This window comes from Ambystoma mexicanum, chromosome 12 (assembly GCF_040938575.1).
Source record: "Ambystoma mexicanum isolate Mex_15411 chromosome 12, UKY_AmexF1_1, whole genome shotgun sequence".
Taxonomy (NCBI): Eukaryota; Metazoa; Chordata; class Amphibia; order Caudata; family Ambystomatidae; genus Ambystoma; species Ambystoma mexicanum.
The window spans coordinates 815,861,487-815,880,962 of NC_090936.1; positions in this window are offsets into that span (position 1 = coordinate 815,861,487).

Genomic DNA, 19,476 nt, shown 5'->3' on the forward strand with positions numbered 1-19,476 from the left:
TGGCATGTGTGGTCTTGGACCCTGCAACGATGACCATTTCCCTATCATGATCTGACACATACTGAACAAGTGCATTCAGTTCGGCATCTGTGAAGCTTGGCTTCCTTGATGGGCCGGACTGTGCAGCCGTGCCTGGGGCATCAGCCTGTGCCGGACGTGCACTCTTCCTCTTGCGCTTGGAAGGGGGTGGGGATCCAGAGTGTCCTACGCCGCTGTGGACACTAGGGGCAGGAGCCGTGGTGGACTCAGTACTGGGTGTGTGGGATTGCACACTCAGCATGGGAGTAGGTGCAGGCATTGGGGGTAGAGGGATGGGGTCAGGCCTGATCTGAGGTGCATGAACTAGGACCGACACAGTCTTGGCAGGGTGTATGAGAGGTGGGGTGGATGGAGCCACACCCTGGCTACGGGGGCCAGCAGATGACCTATCTGGCATAGATGCGCGTGCCCTGATGACACCAATGTGCACCGGTGCACGTGCAGTGGACCTGCTGACCTGGATGTCAGCGATGGGATCACCCTCGGACAGGTCTGGTGCCACAATGGGCTGGTCCGACAAGGGCTGATCAGGGTTGGTATCAGCCACATGACCCTCAACTGGGGGGGGGGGGGCATGGGTGTCCCTGACTGGTCCTCCAGACTGGGGGGGACAGGGGCACCCTGCAAGTCACAACCACGTCCCCTAGTGGATCCTCCACGGCCACCACGTGTGGCTCGGCCACCTTTGCCACCCTTACGGCTTGCACGCCTCCCAACCATGGCACTGATGTTATTGTGCGTATGGGAGTCGGTGTGCACAATTGTCCTGGGCAATTGGGTGTCAAAGGGGTTGGGTACCAGATGGTATTCGTACCCTAGTGCAGTGGCAAGGCTATATGACACCCCTGGGGAAAGATGACGGGTCACGCAACGCACAGGCACCCCAAAAAAGTTAAGGAACGTGCACAATACCCCTCCTAGACCACGTGTGCTGATGGAAAACCCTGCACTACGCTGTGGCATCCAGTAACACAAAAATGAACGTATGCGTGTCACACGCAGCCTAGAATGACCTCTGAAGGGGTAGGCTACACACGGGGCAAGCACAGAAGTTAGATACGTGCGTGACTCACCGTCTGCCAGGTAAAAGAGCGTGAAAAATGAGCGCGTTTGGTTGGCAACACCCCCGCCAAAAGAAGATGTGTACGCTGTCTGAGGAGACAGGACAACAGTAGAAGGGGACACTGTTTGAGGGAACAGGCCCAGGTAAAGCAGTACAAGAGGAAAAAGAGAAAAAGCTGTCAGAGGTAACAGGGAGTACGAACTGTAAACGCCGTGAAGTAAATCGCGTGTGAAACGACAAGAAGTACAGAATTCACCCACTCGCACTCCACGAAAAGCACGTACAAGGAAATGGTGTTCTACACTACCTTATATACAGGCCCACACGTACAGCGTCACTTACGGCGTGTACGTGCTTGGCCCATGTTCACCAATCACACGCTTTGTCACTTCTGCGTGTGGATCCTTTTTCACCAATCACACGCTTTGACACTCCTGCGTGTAGTTCACTTTTCAACAATCACACGCTTTGTCACTCCTGCGTGTAGATCCATTTTCACCAATCACACGCTTTGTCACTCCTGCGTGTAGATCCATTTTCACCAATCACACGCTTTGACACTGCACGTGCAGGTAACTATAGACGCACATATGCTGGTGACGGGTTTTTGCGCGATTCGCTGAGTGTGGGATTTTCACGTGCAAAATCACTCCCTATCAGGCTGTCCACGCGTTCAAACACGAAAGACCACGCTCCTGGCCAGGTGGCCAAATTACAGTCCCACAGAGCCCTGAGCACGCTCCCACCTGCCATCTGCTGCTGCCTGACTGCCTGCTGGCCACGTGCCCCACAGTGCTGGTGGGTGGGGGTGGTGGGAGACATGGGTGGGGGCCTGGTGGAGGGTGCCCCTGGTGGATGGGGGGTGGGGGTGGTGGGAGACATGGGTGGGGGCCTGCTGGCAGGTGCCCCTGCACTGCTGGGGGGTGGGGGTGGTGGGAGACATGGGTGGGGGCCTGGTGGAGGGTGCCCCTGGTGGATGGGGGTGCAGGGGGACATGATCAGGTGTGCAGGGTAGTCCCCTGTTTTGTGGGCTGCCTGCAGGGGCCGTGGAGGGTGTACAGGGTACACCTGTGAGGGCCCACCCAGCCTATTCGCGTGTTATAATTCCCACGCACCCCTGTAATACACGTACCCTGGCCAATCGCGTGTTGAACTTCCCGCTACCCCTGTAATACACGCACCCTGGCTGTTCGCGTGTGATAATTCCCGCGTACCCCTGTAATACACGTTCCCTGGCCTATCGCGTGTTCTACTTCACGCGTACCCCTGTAATACACGTACCCTGGCCAATCGCGTGTTGAACTTCCCGCTACCCCTGTTATACACGCACCCTGGCTGTTCGCGTGTGATAATTCCCGCGTACCCCTGTAATACACGTTCCCTGGCCTATCGCGTGTTCTACTTCACGCGTACCCCTGTAATACACGTACCCTGGCCAATCGCGTGTTGAACTTCCCGCTACCCCTGTTCTACACGCACCCTGGCTGTTCGCGTGTGATAATTCCCGCGTACCCCTGTAATACACGTTCCCTGGCCTATCGCGTGTTCTACTTCACGCGTACCCCTGTAATACACGTTCCCTGGCCTATCGCGTGTTCTACTTCACGCGTACCCCTGTAATACGCGTTCCCTGGCTGTTCGCGTGTGATAATTCCCGCGTACCCCTGTAATTCACGTTCCCTGCCTAGTCGCGTGTAGAACTTCCCGCGTACTCCTGATTTGAAGATTGCCCGCTTTGCTTTCCTTGTTTGCCTGCCCTGTGAAGTGGTCCAGGGTTAGCGCAGCCCTTAGCGATGATTTCGCGATTTTGATGGCTTTTCCTTGCGCGAGGGCGTTCTTGGGGGCGTTACTGGCGCTGCTGCAGGCTCGCTGCGATTCTCTGCGCCACGGCTGGTTTGGGAGCATGAAATCCATGAATACGCTGTGCGCGGAAATCAGTTTTAGCGCACGTGCCTGGCGCAGACTATCGCAGGCGCACGCTGTGCGCCAGCCGCGTGCGCTACTTGTGCGCTGGATTCTATGAATTACCCTGTCAGTGTTAATTATGTCACCGTCATCAACACAAAAACGGACTCCCTCTATGAGACGCGAGGACTGAAGGTATGTTTTTCTCTGTATTTAATTAACTTTAGCCTTTGCACCTGCGCGTGTTCACTTGTTCCTGTAAAGGCGATATACACCTTGGCAGTGGTCTGACCCTGATGGTAATGGCACAGTTGTGTTAAGCACCCCTGCTTCGTTCAGGTCCTTAACTTGAGTGACAGGCCGTTACTGGCAGGTTAGACCCTCCACCTCAGTGTCGCCTCGACATTGATTTATTGGGGGCCATTAATGTACAGACACACACATATGGCCTGTTATTGTTACAGCTAAGACTACCAAGCTGCCCCTTAACTTTTTGGATGCAGAAAATCGTTTGATTGGGTCAACTCTTTATTTATGAAGGGCGTATCAAGGGAATGGCAATGATGTTTGGCTAGCAAATTAAACTAGAGGTTTTCTTAATCATATTTGTCAGTAATTCATCTAGGAATGGCTCCGAATCATGGTTGATCTTTCTCTCTATTGCTAAACTGATGATTGCCCATTTATAGAGGAATACGTTTCCATCTGTTTTTAATGAGTGGTGGGTGAAAAGTATTGATATGGATTATTTGGAGAAAAGATAGTTTCGTAAAAACGTGCGTAAACATGGTCTATTATGCAGCACTATATTGAATTGACACAATGGATAACTAGATTGATCATCATAGTTTTGTGGATCATGTCAGCCATTTTCTTTCTATTTCCAATCAAATAATTGTAGTGACATTATTCTCTGAATCTACAATAAACATAAAATGTAGCGTGCGAGGCATTGTCTACATGATGCAATAAATAGGAAATTACAAGCAAGAGAAGACAGGTGATAATGGTTTAATCCTGTAATAAATTCACGGTACCTATTGATATTTTTTTCACATCTTTGAGAATTGCAGCTTTTCAGGTTAGCAACTACAGTCAGCCAGCAGACCAGTGGCACAATTATGGAATTTTCCAGTCGTGTCATCACAAAGCAGCTACAGCAAGTATGCCCTTAGAGCCCACCGGCATGCAATACAATACGGACCATGACATCAGTAAAATGAAGAGTGCACGTTTGGAATGCATCACATGTGAAATACAGATACTCAAGATAAATAAATCATCTGGTGCTAGGCCTTAGACATGTGATGGAATTTGTGCTGATGTTGCAGGTCAATCTTGCATCAAACACCAGACACATTTGTGGCCAGCGTCTTGTGATTCGCTGGCGGCCACATATAATAAGCGTATTCTTAATGGAAACAGAGAGTCACAGTTATTTGTTAAGAAAATGAACAAGCGCTGCTTTTCGAAAGTGGGTCAGGAGTACAAAGCAAATGTACACAGCACCTTGGGAAGTAAGTTATGGCTAATGTGTGCAAGAAGCATTGAATGTAAATTGAGATATGCATAGGGCGATATAACACATTCACTTTGAGGTGTGGTGGAGTTTAATTGAAGTATGTTTTCATAGTCGTCCAAAGAAAGCGTTGAACATGAAGCATTGGAACTCATTAAAAATAAATCAGCTGACATATGTAGCGTATGCTCTCTGCTCTTTTTATTTTGCGTGATTGTGACAAATATGAAGGGTACAATTTTTTACCAAGATGACTTTTCTTGGGTTTTGAGCCTTCACAAATGACGCACTGACCTCCGTTTTGTTTTTCATTACAGGTGGCATGCCCACAAGACTAATGCATGGTTGTCTCCCAGCACTCATGTGTGTTCTAGAAGTGAATTCCCCTATGATGTTCCCTTAATGGGTCTATGGCAAGAACATGTGTACACAAAACGATTTTCTATCCTTTTTTAAGGGATAGAACTGCCCTGCTTCAGAGAACATGAACGAAAGCGTCAAAAGTTGCCATTCCAAGCATGCACAGAAACATGGTTTCACGTTCTATGTCTTCCAAAGAACATGTGTGAATACAACCCTTAGCTTGCACAACGGTGCACAGAAACGGTGAAAGGCCACCTGAATGTGCGTTTCTACGGAGCACAGATATAGAGCCCTTTTGCGAATACAGTACAACTTTCTTTCCCATAAGTAAAGGCGATGAGCTAGGGCATCCAAGACTTGTGTGAAAAGGGGCCAATCGTCCTTAGCGAAAGAACGTTCTCTTAAAATAATACATTGGGCTAAAGGCTGACTTTTCTACAGTGCACTCTAATATAGTGCTAAGCCTTTCCTTAAATAAAAAAAAAAAAAACACACTATTTGGTAGCCGAACAGAATGTTCTATTAGTGTGTATTTGGAGTATATTGGGTTAAAAAAGAACACTGTGGAATAAAAAATACGTAGTAAAATAGCAGTCTAACAATTGTAACTTGGAAATAATGAATATACTGCTATTAGATGGTGTTAATATGGCATTCTGGCTATAATCGCAAGAAACACATTCAGGAACAACCATAACAAAAGAGACTTCAGATTTCAGAAGAAACACCGGTGCCAGAGAAATACACGATAGATGAGGTTGAGTGAATAAACTGGCCCACCTTTGGGATATTAAAATAAGTTATGTGAACCAAGATGAGATGGAATTGGATCTTGAAAGTAGAAGGGACTCGAATTCCTAAGGGGTTTGACCCTTACTTAGCACACGGATGGCTGAAATTATTTTAGTGAGAAGTACATTCGAGTCCAATAAAAGGACTTGAATTCACGAAGGCACCAGTATGAATTGCGAACCTTGAACTTTAGCTGCAGCTTTAACGTGTAACATTCAGCAGTGACATCGTAATGACAGGACTCGCAGAGCTTGAACAGTTCCTTCATTAGCCTGCTGTGCTTGTCATTCTAGCTACTTTTTAAAGGGCCCTTTAACATATTTAGCTCTCTGTAGTTTAATCTGCTTTCTAAACAGGGCAGATTTTTAATAGAGATGTTTTAATAAAATCTACTGTCGTGCATAATATATAATATCAAAATGTGGACTTCTACCGTTCAGTCTGATGACGCATATGCTCTACTGCCTGTTTTGGATTTATGCCATGAGTTTTCTGTCAAAGCTTGTATACCACATATTATGTTCTAGTCACCATTGGTGTATGTCATTTGGCTTGTGGTTCCACATGTTCTACTTTATAGAACAGATTATGGAATGATAGGTTATTTATAAAGTGCTTAATGCCCAGAGATTTCTAAGCGTGGACCCAGGGAACCGAACCTGTGGTGCTCCGTGTCGTCTTGTTTTTCAAGGCGAGCACGTTGCCCCTGAGCTATCTTCCTGACCTGAATTCTTGACATTTTGTAAGCTATCTTGTATTATTTATTTCAACGTCTATATCCGCGCGAAATCAATGTATGTTCTTTGATAATTTCCAAACGCAGAAAAATGTACAATAAAATCTGTGCCAAGATGAGTTTAGTGAGTTGGGATACCTTGCACGGGGTATGCCGCTGGACAGGAGGAGAACCTTAGCATCATGCCTATTTGGCATAACGCGTTTGTTCTTTGCAATTTGTGAAATATTTTGCATTGTACATTTCAACATCTATTTAATGGAAGAAGTATGAGGATGTTCTATAACAATGTATGGCCGAAGGCGATATATACAATGACATCTATGGCAAGATGAGCTTAGTGAGTCGGGTACCTTGAGTTGGGAAGGTGGCTGTGCTGGAAAAGGAAACAGGAAGCCTGGGACAGGACAAGGTTGGCCTAGAAGAAAATGTTTTATGTGGACCATCTCGGACATGACATTTGTAACTGTTATGGCGCTGATCTCCACATAGCCTTTAATCATTTAATGTTGCTATTGACTTTAGCGCTTGCCAAGGTCTCCTTTCGCTTTTGTGTTTTTGGTAATTTCTCTCAGTGTGAACGGTCAGTGGTCTTGTCAGTGTGCACATGGTGGTACCTTTAGGAGGTATGATTGTTGGGGCTTTGGTGAGGTATGAGATTCGGAGTGTACGGGGTTGGGATTGCCAGGTGTGTGGGGAGCAATTTGGCAGACACATTTGATGATTTGCAGGAGACTTTCGGTGGACCGATGGGGGTGGTCTCACCTCAAGAGTTGGGGAGTGGCCATGAGCAGAGGAAGGAGATGTGATGAAATAATTGTCTGGGCAGAGAGTGAAATAGGGTTCCATGGAAGGTATTCTCAAATGGAGGGATTCCACTTTGGGGCTTTGGAGAACCTTGATATTGGTGGGTGTGTTTTGGTTTCACCATGTTAACATTGGGTGCTGAAGTGTTCATAGGAGGAGTAGAGGATTTTCTTCTGAGGGTGCAGATAGTGTTGTGTTTTTGGGTTGCTGGATTCCTGGTGGCATGTTCCAGGGGTGTGTATTGTGGGGGCAGGGGTGAGAGAGCAGCATGATCTAGGTTCCTAAGGTTCTCAGTGGGAGTGGTGAGGATATTGGGAGCCTGCCATTTTGCTTCAGTGGGACAGAAGTTAACAGGTACATCAGGCACTCCATGTAACAAGATGACTTGGTGTGGCAAGATTGCCTGAAGATTGTGGCATGAGAACAGTGTGTGACTGTATATAAGGAAGCCTGTGAACCATGGTTTAATGGGGGAATACAGAGATGCACGGAGTAGTGTGCAATGCGTTATATTCCTCTGGCAATCAATGGCATGGTTTCAGACTGCAAGACTAGCCTACATTGGTGTCTGACAGGGGAACGTGTCTGTGAGAAATTGGTAGGGTGGGAGAAGTGATGCATGGTGCCTAGCAGGGGATGGATTTCCAGACCACAATGAGTAGGTTTTTTCTGCATATTTGTACTGCTGAAGTGCCCGGTGGGCTATGCAGGGCAAGAGACAAGATTGGCTGTGGTGGGAGATTAGGTAGAGCTCAGAATCCCTTCTCACAGTAGGTAGAAATAGCTACTGATGTTACACTGCTGGTCCTGTAGTGCACACAAATTGTAGCTTGATGTCCTCTTAATTGCATTATGTGTGGGAACCATAATGGTTTGAGGACATGTGGTGAGAAAGTGCAGCGAGATCTGGACACAAAGGGATGGGCAGGTACTTTGTCCCCTTCTGTTCCCTGTACTGGTAGTGGATCCTCACCTGCCATCCAAATGGCATAGTACCTGGGTAACTCAACACCTCATGGTAGTTTCATTCAGATTTGTGCCTGGGGGCTTGCCATTTGGTACCTTGTGGTGGGTCAATTTGGCTCCTTGTTTGGATGGTCTTTGGTGATGTATCTCAGTATAGAGAGGGGCTGGCAGGGGTCAATGTTCCTTTTTTTATGGGAGGCTGTCTTGAGGCTTGGGTGCGGTCGGTGTCAGAGTGCCTATTCGGTGGGAGACTGTTGGTCTGTTCTATGCCAGGCTGTACATTGGAGTTGTAAGTGGGGACATAAGGAGAAGAAGGACCAGGTTTTACTGGGGTTGGGCCAGAAGGTGTCTCTGTCTGCTGTAGTCTGCTTTTCTCTTCCCTAACTGGCTTTGCTGTGCAGAGGACACATGGTCCCTGCTAATTTGGGAAAACACTTTGGTTTAACTGGCCTTGGTTTAGTTCAGTCCCAAACAACTTTGAAGGTCCATGAGAGCACATATACAGGCTACTTGATGGAGCATTAGTGGGAGCTTTGGCCCAGGATACTAAACCCAAGTGGAACTGGCACAATGCTATGTTCAGTAGTGAGTGGGGGCGACCAGCTCCTACTTTATAGGGAGTAGATTTGAGTGGGCTGAGAAATGGTGGCAGCTCATAATTTTTAGAGAAGATGAGTCGCACCTTTCTTAGCAAAGGGGTGGCTTTCTGGGGATCTAGTCCTTCTCACACCTGCGGTAAGATACCTTATGAATGCTTAACTACACTGGGTATTTGTGTGCCCTTATAATTCAAAGGCTCGGCTGTGGAGTCATGGAGTCTAGATGTGGGGTTCTGCTGTAGGATACCACCTAGGTGTGTGGCATGGGGTTTGCTATCCACCAAGTCGAGAGTGTGGGAAAAGTTTGTTCTGCCTATTTCAGATTGAAAAGAGGCCACATGGGCTCAGATACCGGAGGATTATTATAGACCTTGCTGACAAAAGGGGAATGAAGACAAGGGTCTGGGTCTTCTCTTTTACCTCATACTTTGCATAACTTCACCACAATTGTTTGCATTTCTGATTGCACTTCTGTTGTGCAGACCCACTGATATGTCTGTCAATGTGCATATGTTTGCATGGTATTTATTGTGCATGTGAATTGCATGTATAGTATTTCAGAGCCCTCAGACATTGACTGTTTCCCTTTGGATTTGTCAATTTACTTATTCTCGCTTCATGGTCCACCTGTAGCTCTGTACCAAATAGAATACGCCTGAGTCCCATGAAAACACTTCTTCCAGCTATCTACTCACCCTGCACCTGAGCACTGTGCAGTCTACGGCTAATGTAAAGTAATGCCAACATGGCTGAAACATGTCTGGGGATGCTTGTGGTCTCATGCAGAAGGGGTGTGGCCTAGCAGTCTGGGCTGGACTGCCCCTTTTGTGGTAGCACCAAGCCTGATTTGCATATGGTTTTTCCCCTTCTGTAATGGCTTGGCAGGCTGAAAAACGATGGTCTGAAGGGTTTCCCAGAGCCGTGCCCGTGGTTATGATTTATTCAAAACCTTCCAGCCATCACCTTTTTGTTTTGCCTAAGTCACCCTGAGTGGGACTGGTTTGCACAGACGTGGGTTCCGAGTCTGCTGGGCCTAGAGACCCAAGCTACTCCTCGCTGATGACACCTGTATGGGAGCGAGGGGTCCTCAGGCCCCCTCGCGTTGTACGCTCCTCAGTACAAGGCTTGGACCGCGTGCCTCCAGTAGTGGGATTGCCCCTTGCCCTTATGTAAAGTTAACCACAGTTGACTGCTGCATAGATGGGACTACTGAGCAGGACACGGGGCATCCATCTTTTGTGCCCCCTTTCGACTCCATCTTGGGTAAACAGGCCTCACTGCGATAGTACAGCAATGCTCAGCTCCCCTTTCCACCGCAGCAGCCAAGGACAGAGATACACACACAAGGTGCACAGGCAGCTGGCTGGCCCCAACCCTTGCACTCCCCCTGCGAAGGAAAGCTCTGCGCTTCCGTTCTCACGCTGAAGCTGGAGAAAGTTGCAACAATCAATATGCTACAGTTTTCTTCCTCTGAAATCACTGTTCGTCTGAGAACCGGCATGTGAACCAGGATGAGCTAAGCACTTTCTGCTCGATTCGTCCTCATAAACGTGCAAGCCACCCACCCCCATTAGAACAATTTATTGCCATCCTGACCCTGCACCACCTGTAAGGTATTTCTTTTAAGTGCCAGACCTTCGCCTGTGCTGCGAAACCCACCCAACACACCCACTACTAACCCTAAGAATTTTTTCTATTATATATGTTTTTATTTGAACTAATGGGTTTGAAACATAGAAGAGATGCAAAACATAGCCTGATTCTTTTACATGCACAATAAAGGTCAAGCCCTTCAATTAAAGCCACGGATGACCCAATTGTACTGACAATGAGCATTGTGTGTGACTTATGTAGAAATGTGACAAGTAGCATAAAATGTTTTAAATAATTTGTTATTTAGTATGTAACATGTTAGCTTAGGTAGTGACCACAGTGACCGGTCCCTGACCTGCATGGAGCACAAGATGTTTGACGTCCGTCAGCTACTCAGCCAACCAGGAGGAAGAGATGCTACCCACACCTACAGCACCACACCGTCTGGCCAATCGGGTCCATTTAGTATTTTTTGTTAGAGTTACTTTGACTAATATAAATATGAATAACATAGGAGAGGAGAGTTTTTTTTTAGGCTATTTCCTAGCTGGAGAAATAAACCATCCTTTGAACTCTTGCAGCCGGGTCTCAGTGCCTCTTTCCCCGACAAGGGGTTTTGTCTGCTATTTTATTTTTTCTCTCACACGTAGTAAGACGGGGAAAGGCACCTACATTTTTGGTGACCCCCATGACGTGATTTAGAGAGGTGGCTTGAGGCCTGCGCCACCCGGCAGCGAGATCCAGGGCGCCCCCCAGCAGAACCATCGCCTCCGCGGTTGACCAGACTGTGCACACCAAGAAGAAAGGGTCAAGGGTTCCTGGTTGACGAATACCCGATCGAAAAAAGCTGCTCGCCAAGGCAGGCCACGGCTTGGTTGGGGGACGGACCTGAGCGAGATCCGGCCGTGAGCGGTGACCCTCGGAGTACCTGACTGAACACGTGGAGTCCCGGTTGCAAAGACCCCAAAGGAAGGTAAGGGGAAATACAGGAAGAAGGGAATTAGCAACAAAGGGAAGGTAGCCAAGAATAGGGTCTGCGTGAGTGACGGTGAGGCTTTTCTGATCTATCCTTTATATGGTCATTAGGTGTTATAAGAAGTGAGAAAAAGAAGGGAAGTGGTATCCTAGCCCGTAGGGGGTAGAAGGCGGCACCACGTAGCATTTGTCCCGACCAAGTGCAGAATAGAGATAAAGAGAAAAATAGTAGGGGTCTCGTGTAGGCTCGGAGTAGTTTTTAGAATAGTCTTTTTCCGTGGAAGTAAGAAATCTTGAGACATAATAAAGGTGAAAGAGGTGGGGAGTGAATGCGAAATAGTAGGTATTATAGGGAAGAAGAAAAACAGGGACAGTAACGGGAATAGGGAAAGAACAAACGCGCGCAGGCAGTGCATGTGTATGTTGCATGATTATATGTTTGTTGGTCTGCTTTTATGTATATATCTTGTTGAACACGCTAAAGTATTTTAATACAAGTAATTTGTGATTGATATAAGGTAAAGCAGAAGAAATAAACTGTGAGGGGTGATCAGGTAACACCTCTCAGAAGGCTAATGTGACATATGGTTATTGTGAGCATTGATAAAAAACGTATTATTTCCACATATTGTAACTGACATACCAAGTTAGAGGTGGGAAGAGATTCAAAGGTACTAGAATACACAAGAAAGGAAAAGAAACATTGCCATGGGGGGGAATAACACCACTGGCACATATTTGCCAGCACCATCCACTTTATAGCGACAGGATACAGAAGTATCACGATCAGTGGATCACTGAGATAAAGGGAGATGGCGTTATACCAATTTGGCCAGAAGGAGGATCATTTGACAAAAGAGTGTTGGACCTAGTATCAACACATTTGCTAGCACGATACAAAGGGAAACAGTTACAGAACCGGAGAGAAGTGTTAGATTTATGGCGAATGTTTGAGGAAGTTTCCCCCACGGCAGAGGTAGGTACAAGCCAAATGACAGAAAAGCAGAAAAACCCTGAAGAAGTAGACGGGACACCAAAAGGGGAATGCTCAACAACTACAACCGAAAATGAAGTAACAAAAATCTATCCCTTAATGACTAGGCCAGCGGTAGGGTTTAGTGAACCCCTGTATATACCACCCGCCGGCATTGCCCCGTTCTGGGCAGAACGGTGCAACAGCCCCCGACCCTCCACCATATGACAAAGGAGGCATGTATGGCCCCACAAGTGCGCCTCCTGTGGACATAGCACATTTAACAGGTGATTTGAACCGTCAGCTAGCACACGCACAAATGGAAATAACACGGTTAAGAGCTTTATGTGACAAAGGGCAAATGCTGCCAGGGGGAGGGGAGGTACCCCCGCTGTCACTGGCAGATCTCACACCCCCGAAAGGGGCAGCAAGCAATGCAACCCTAGTAGCCTCGGTGTCAGGGCAGTATCGCAAGGGACGTCATCGCAGCAGAGGCAAGAACAAGAGTGGCAGTCCGGACAGTTCCTGTTCCAATTGAATAACAAGCCAGTGAGAATTATACGCCCAGATACACCAGAGAGTCAACAAAGTGGGGACCAGGGTGAAAGACAAGGAAGTGAACCCAAGGAAAACTGGGAGGATAATAACGAGCTAGAGTCAGAAATAGAAGAAATATGGGACGATTTAGATGAATAAGAAGAGGCAGCTGCCGCGGAGGTGTCCCCACTGCCATTCCGTCATTACCCAGTCACACTATCGCCACCATTATGGCAAGGTAGATTAAGACAATGAACAGGGAGGATAGGAAACATATTGGTAAGTAAAACAAAAAAGGGAAGACAAGCAGAACGGGAAAGAAACAAAAACTACAAATGCCACTGATAGATAAAGGAGCAGGTAGGCCAAACTACATTCCGTGGGCCCAAATGGATAAAACCAACTTGTTAAAACTCCTCCCCCCGCTGACGGGAGGGGCAGGTAAGTGGATACATGTATTTGAGAAGAACACGACAGGTGTGCCGTTAGCTATAGGTGATGTAAAAAGTCTATTAGTTTCAGCAATCCGGGACCAAGTAGACACAAACTGGGAAAGGGCAGGGTTCCCGGGAGTAACGATGAGCTGTGACCGACATGATGGATCACCATTTAACAATGTTCGAGCACAAGTGTGGGATGCATTGCGGCGTGCATTTCCAGACGTTCCAGATTTACATGCAGTGATGCAGTGCACGATGGAGGAGAAAGAGGATCCTGCGCAATTCATTTTGCGAGTGCAAGACTTATGGAGAAGCGAAACTGGTACGGCATGGAATCAATCAACAGCTTTATTCTATTTTATCGTTAAAAAGGGGTTGCCGAAAGAGGTGCAGAAGGCCTTGGACAAAATAGCTGGGATCGAAGCCAAAGGGTGGCCTGAAATTCAGAGCATAATTGTACACCACTGGACGAGGATCAAAGAGAAGGAAAAGGAGGTCACGCAAAAGAGGCTGGCTGACGAAGCAAAATTAGTACAGACTAAATTAGTGACGGTTGCCGCCATTACTGGCAGTACAACAGCAGACAGAGGAAACGAAGGAGAGGAAAATGCGGGAGGAAGACCCGTTGGGATAGCAGCGCAGTGGGTTGGAGAAGACCAAGGACAGTGGAACGGAGTGGAACAGCCATGCCAAGGATCGCAGTGGCAGAACAGGCCGGCCCAAGGAAGAGGTGGGTACCACAGGCAAAGGGGAGGATACGGAGGAATGGGAAACAGAGGGTATGGTGGGCAAGGACCAAGGGGAGGACAGCAGGGGTCGTGTTGGAATTGTGGAAGATGGGGACATTATTCACAAGATTGTAGAATGCGACCATCAGGGTATTTTCAACAGCAGCAACAACAGCCCATGAACAATGAACAGGGGTGGGGCTGCCTACACCCAGGTAGCCCTTGTGGAGCTCCAATAGGGAGGGGGGGGCAACAGGATCAATACTGCTATGACCCCCAAATGCAACAGAGACAGCCAGCCCCACAACAGCAGCAACAGCAGCAGCACCCACAACAGCAAAATGCACTACAGCCTATGGTGAGACAAAACCCAGTAGGCAACATAAACAATAACCCTTTTGCAGCGGCCACAAACGGTGCCCCTGCACCATTCCGTGGCGTAACGGTCGTGGGTGACAACGTTTTTTTCAATGCCAGGTCAGCAAAGATACCAAGACTAGGACAGCCCTCATGGAGCACTTGCGTGTCCAGTCCTATCCACCACACAAAGTCCAAATGAGGAACCACTAGTGGCGGCAGAGATAGGAAACAAGCAGTTTATCTTTATGGTAGACTCTGGAGCAGAAAAGTCATGCCTCACAGAAGGGCGGTTTCAGCTCTCGGGAAGAAATTTGGAGACGCAGGGGTTCTCTGGGGCTATTTTAAAAGTTCATTATACAAAAGGTCTTGATGTAACAGTGGGGGGAAAAACAGTGCATGTACCCTTATTGTATTACGAAGACGCGCAATGAATTTGATGGGACGAGACCTACTCAGTAAGTTAAACATGACCATAGCCTTTACTGAAAGAGGAATAGTGTGTTCGACGCCAGGGGTATGCCCCGTATTGTCACTCTTGATAATAAGCACGATTACAAATGAAGTTGCAGTAAGAGGCATTCCCATTGACATGGACATGTTCGTCTATGGAATACAGGTATTAGCCCGAGTAGTGCCTGAAATACCACAAAAAAGAGTGGAGAATACCATCCGACTTTATATTCCGCCCAATCACACCAACAGATGTAGTACCAGGCACAATTATGTCTATAGACATTGAGGCAGTTCAAGTTTCCAACAAACGCATTGTGGTCATAGGCCTGGACAGGCAAGGACGTGAGTGGAGAAGTGTGCTATGTATAGAGCCAAACACAATGCTAAAAGATATAACTAATGAAGAATTGTTTACTGATTATGAAGGGTATGCAGAAATAATAATGGAAATAAGTATACCATGTGACATTATGATTCAATACAGAAAGATACACAACCCACTCATGGCTAACATAAAGGCCACACTGACTATATTTGAAGAATACATGGCCAGGGTAGCACCAGAAATTTGGACTACAGGACCACATGATGTAGGATTGTTGCACGAGGTAACTCCTATAAAAATTAAACTGAAACCAAGTGCCCTCCCACCCAGAGTGAAACAATACCCAATATCCAAAGAAGCAGAGGAAGGTATTAGAGAAGCAGTGAATGCACTCCTAAGCCAAGGTATCTTAGTGCCATCAACTTCCCATGCAACACAGCGAATTTTCCGATTAAGAAAGCAAAAGGAGGGACGTGCAGAATGGTCCAGGACCTCTGCCCACTCAATGACATCATCCAAAAAGAGTTCCCTTTAGTGCCTAACCCGTCATCAATATTTTGTAGAATACCAAAAGAGGCAACTTGCTTCACTGTCATTGATCTGAAAAATGCCTTTTTCTCTGTGTCACTCGCACCAGAGTCGCAGTACCTTACAGCTTTTACATTTGGAAACAACAGATATGAACATTGCAGACTCCCACAGGGGTATTGCGAGAGCCGAAGCATTTTTAACAGAGTACTACGAGAAGACATTGGCAACATAGATGTAGGGAGCACCATTATACAGTACGTAGACGATTTACTCGTCTGCGGCAAAACAGAAGAAGAGTGTAGAGAAGACTCGATAACACTACTTAATGTATTGGCTACCAAGGGATACAAGGTGGACAAAGGAAAGTTACAATACTGCCTTGCTGACATGTTTATCTTGGCCAGCAAATATCTAAAGATGGAAAAAGAATACTACCAGACAGAGCAGCAGCCATTCGACACATTATCAGAACAAAAACAGTGAAGGACATGCAGAAATTTCTTGGCATATGTAACTATTGCAGAGCGTGGATCCTCGATTACGCAGCATACACACGGCCAATGCTACAAGCACTGAAAGAAGCACAAAAGAAAAGGGCCCCAATAAAATGGACACTGGAGACAAATGCTCAATTCTCTCGATTAAAAGACCTTATTTCAGAAGCCCCAGTCCTTGCAAGTCCAGATTATTAAAGGGAATTTTTCCTGTTTTCACACAGCAATGGAACATTGATGACAGCAGTATTGACACAAAAGACATCGCTATTCCACAAACCATTAGCGTACTACAGTGGAATATTAGACCTAGTAATGCAAGGACATTTCGCTTGCAAACAGGCCCTCGCTGCAGCGGCCTTCAACCATTGAGAAAAGTTCCATGATCGTAATGGGATGTTCAGTGACGCTATATGCGGAACACTCATTATTTGCTATCTTGGAAAGATCAAAATCTACCCTCACTACACAGAGAGCCTCTGCTTATGAAATAATAATATCCAGTCCAAATGTACATGTGGTCAGATGCAAGACAGTGAATCCAGCCACCTTCATTACAAAGCCATGCACAACTGAGGATTTACAGGAAAACGATTGTAGCACATATCAGGGAGAGGGCGATGACATTCCCAAAGCAAGCGTAAACGCCCTTACAGAATGAGAAATTTATTTTATAGATGGGTCAGCATCCATAAACTCAGTGACAGGAGAGAAACATGTGGGGATGGCGGTAGTGCGCATGGAAGAGGACACATACAAAGTGATTGTTCAAAAACGCCTCCCCTCAAACTACTCTGCACAAGCAGCCAAACTGACTGCACTAATCAGTGCGTTACACACAGCCAAAGACTGTGCTGTGACAATATATTCAGACTCAGCTTATGTCACCACCACAGTTCACTCAGGACTATCACGTTGGCGAAAGAGAGGGTTCAGAAGAGCAGACGGGTCCCCTGTACAACATGCCACGTTGCTAAATGAACTAATAGAAGCTTCAGCAGAACCATCGGTAGTAGCTGTGGTTAAATGCCAAGCCCATACCCATAACGCAGACGCCGTCTCATTGGGGAACGCGGCAGCCAACGCGGCAGCGAAAGAAGCCTCGTACTTCAATAAGACACCAACATCAGAGTACATTGTAAAAACAACCAAAGCAGAACAACCAGCAGATGCATACAATAACACGCCCATAGCACAATTGATAGAACTCCAGAGAAGGGCACCACAGGAAGAGCAGGAGTTGTGCGACGAACGAGGGTGTAAGCAATCAGCCACAGATCTGATTTGGAGACAGGAAACGACAGGCAAGGTAGTGATGCCCGTAGAATTATTAGAAGTAGCATTCCAACAACTGCATTTCCCAGCTCACGTTGCAAAACAACACATTGGGCCTCATTACGACCCAGGCGGTAAGGGGTTTACGGCAGCGTAAACAGCGCCGACCCTTACCGCCTGAGTACGAGGTCCCTTAGCGCCATGGCGGATTTAACACCTGCTTTTAGCAGGTGTTAAAATCCATTGCGCTAAGGGACCATGGAGTTAATTACGCCACCATAATTTACGGTGGCGTAATTAACGCCTTCCCCACTCCCATTATGCCCTATGCGGCAAAAATGGGAATGGGGAAGGGTAAATGGGGATTGGGGACTTACCGCCCCGCCAAGGTCGGAATGGGGCGGTAAGTCCGCCAACCACCATGGCGTAAACGTAGTTTACGCCATGGTGGTAAAGTCACGGCCCAGGCGGTAACTTACCACCTGGGTCGTAATGAGGCCCATTGCCTCAGATATTCAAGATGATTGGTTTGTTCCTAATCTACACAAATACTTGTCTAAATGTGTGATTGAATGTACTACATGCCAAATTTACAATTCAGGAATGACATTGCGAACTCTGCGTGGCACTTTGCCACGCCCTACAGGTCCATTTAGAGAACTACATATCGATTACGCCGATATGGGAGAAAGATATAACGGAGCAAGATACTTGATTGTGGTGGTATGCCCTTTTTCATGGTGGGTGGAAGCGGGCCCCTGTCCCCATCCTGATGCAAAATGTGCTGCCAAGTTCATTGTGCGAGAAGTATTCTCACAGTGGGGAATCTGTGACGTGATCCGTTCAGACAACGGCATGCACTTTGTGAATGACCTCTTCAAAGAAGTAACCTCCCTTCTGGGGGTGAAACACAAACTATGTTCGATTTATCATCCAATGGCCAATGGAGTTGTGGAGAGGATCAACGGGCTGCTCAAAAGCAATTTATCAAAATTATGCAGCACGTTGAAAAGAAATTGGGTATATTGTCTGCCCCTAGCACTGTTCCAACTCAGAAACCAACCATGCAAGGATCATCATTTAAGCCTGCACGAAATCATGACAGGTAGGAGAATGCACACACCGCTCTCCCCTGTTAGGAGGGCGTCTGATGCACACAGGGCTTGCACAGTGCTGGGAGAAGAGTTTAAGGAATACCTAACACAGCTAACGCACACAGTACGCAGCATAGCAAAACAAATTGTATCACCATTTACTGAAGATGTAGCAACAGACACCTCCATGCCGACAGCAGACAGCCCGGAGGGGCCTTTAATGCCAGGGGAGCAAATTCTTGTTAGAAATTTTGTAAGAAGGTGGAATTCACCAAGATTTCATGGTCCATACACAGTGGTGTACAGCACCCCAACTGCAGTTAAAGTTACAGGGTTAAAGTACTGGGTGCACCTCTCAGACGTAAGAAGGGCACACAGTGTTACACCTCCCAAAAATGAAACCAACTGTGTGGATGCCATCACTGGCACAGGTTGACATGATGAAAATTGTAACTTAGACAGGGAAAGTATAGGGGAAAAGCAAAGGTTTTACATATGTTGTCTCTCTTTCTCTCTTTCTTTTCTTATCATATAAATCGTGTTGTTTTTGTTTTCTATTTTTTCCTCATTTATTCCATGATGAAATGAAAAGGAATTGTTAAATGCCTAACTGAGTAGAGAAATGAAAAAGAATGAATAATTGCAATTATTTTTCTTTCATATGACTTAACGAATTTGTCTCGCCCACATAGGTTCAACATGAGCCAATGAGACGAAATGGCTGAGCAAGCTGAAATGTTAGATAGAACTAGGGATGACGCTAGGGCCAGTAGATTAAATAATTTGGAATGTGTTATAAAATATGCTGCCATACTATTTGCAATAATGATGTTTTATGTTATTTGGTATAATGTTGTTTTATATGTGGCAAATTAAATGAACAAAGGGGGGAGCAGAACTGATATGACA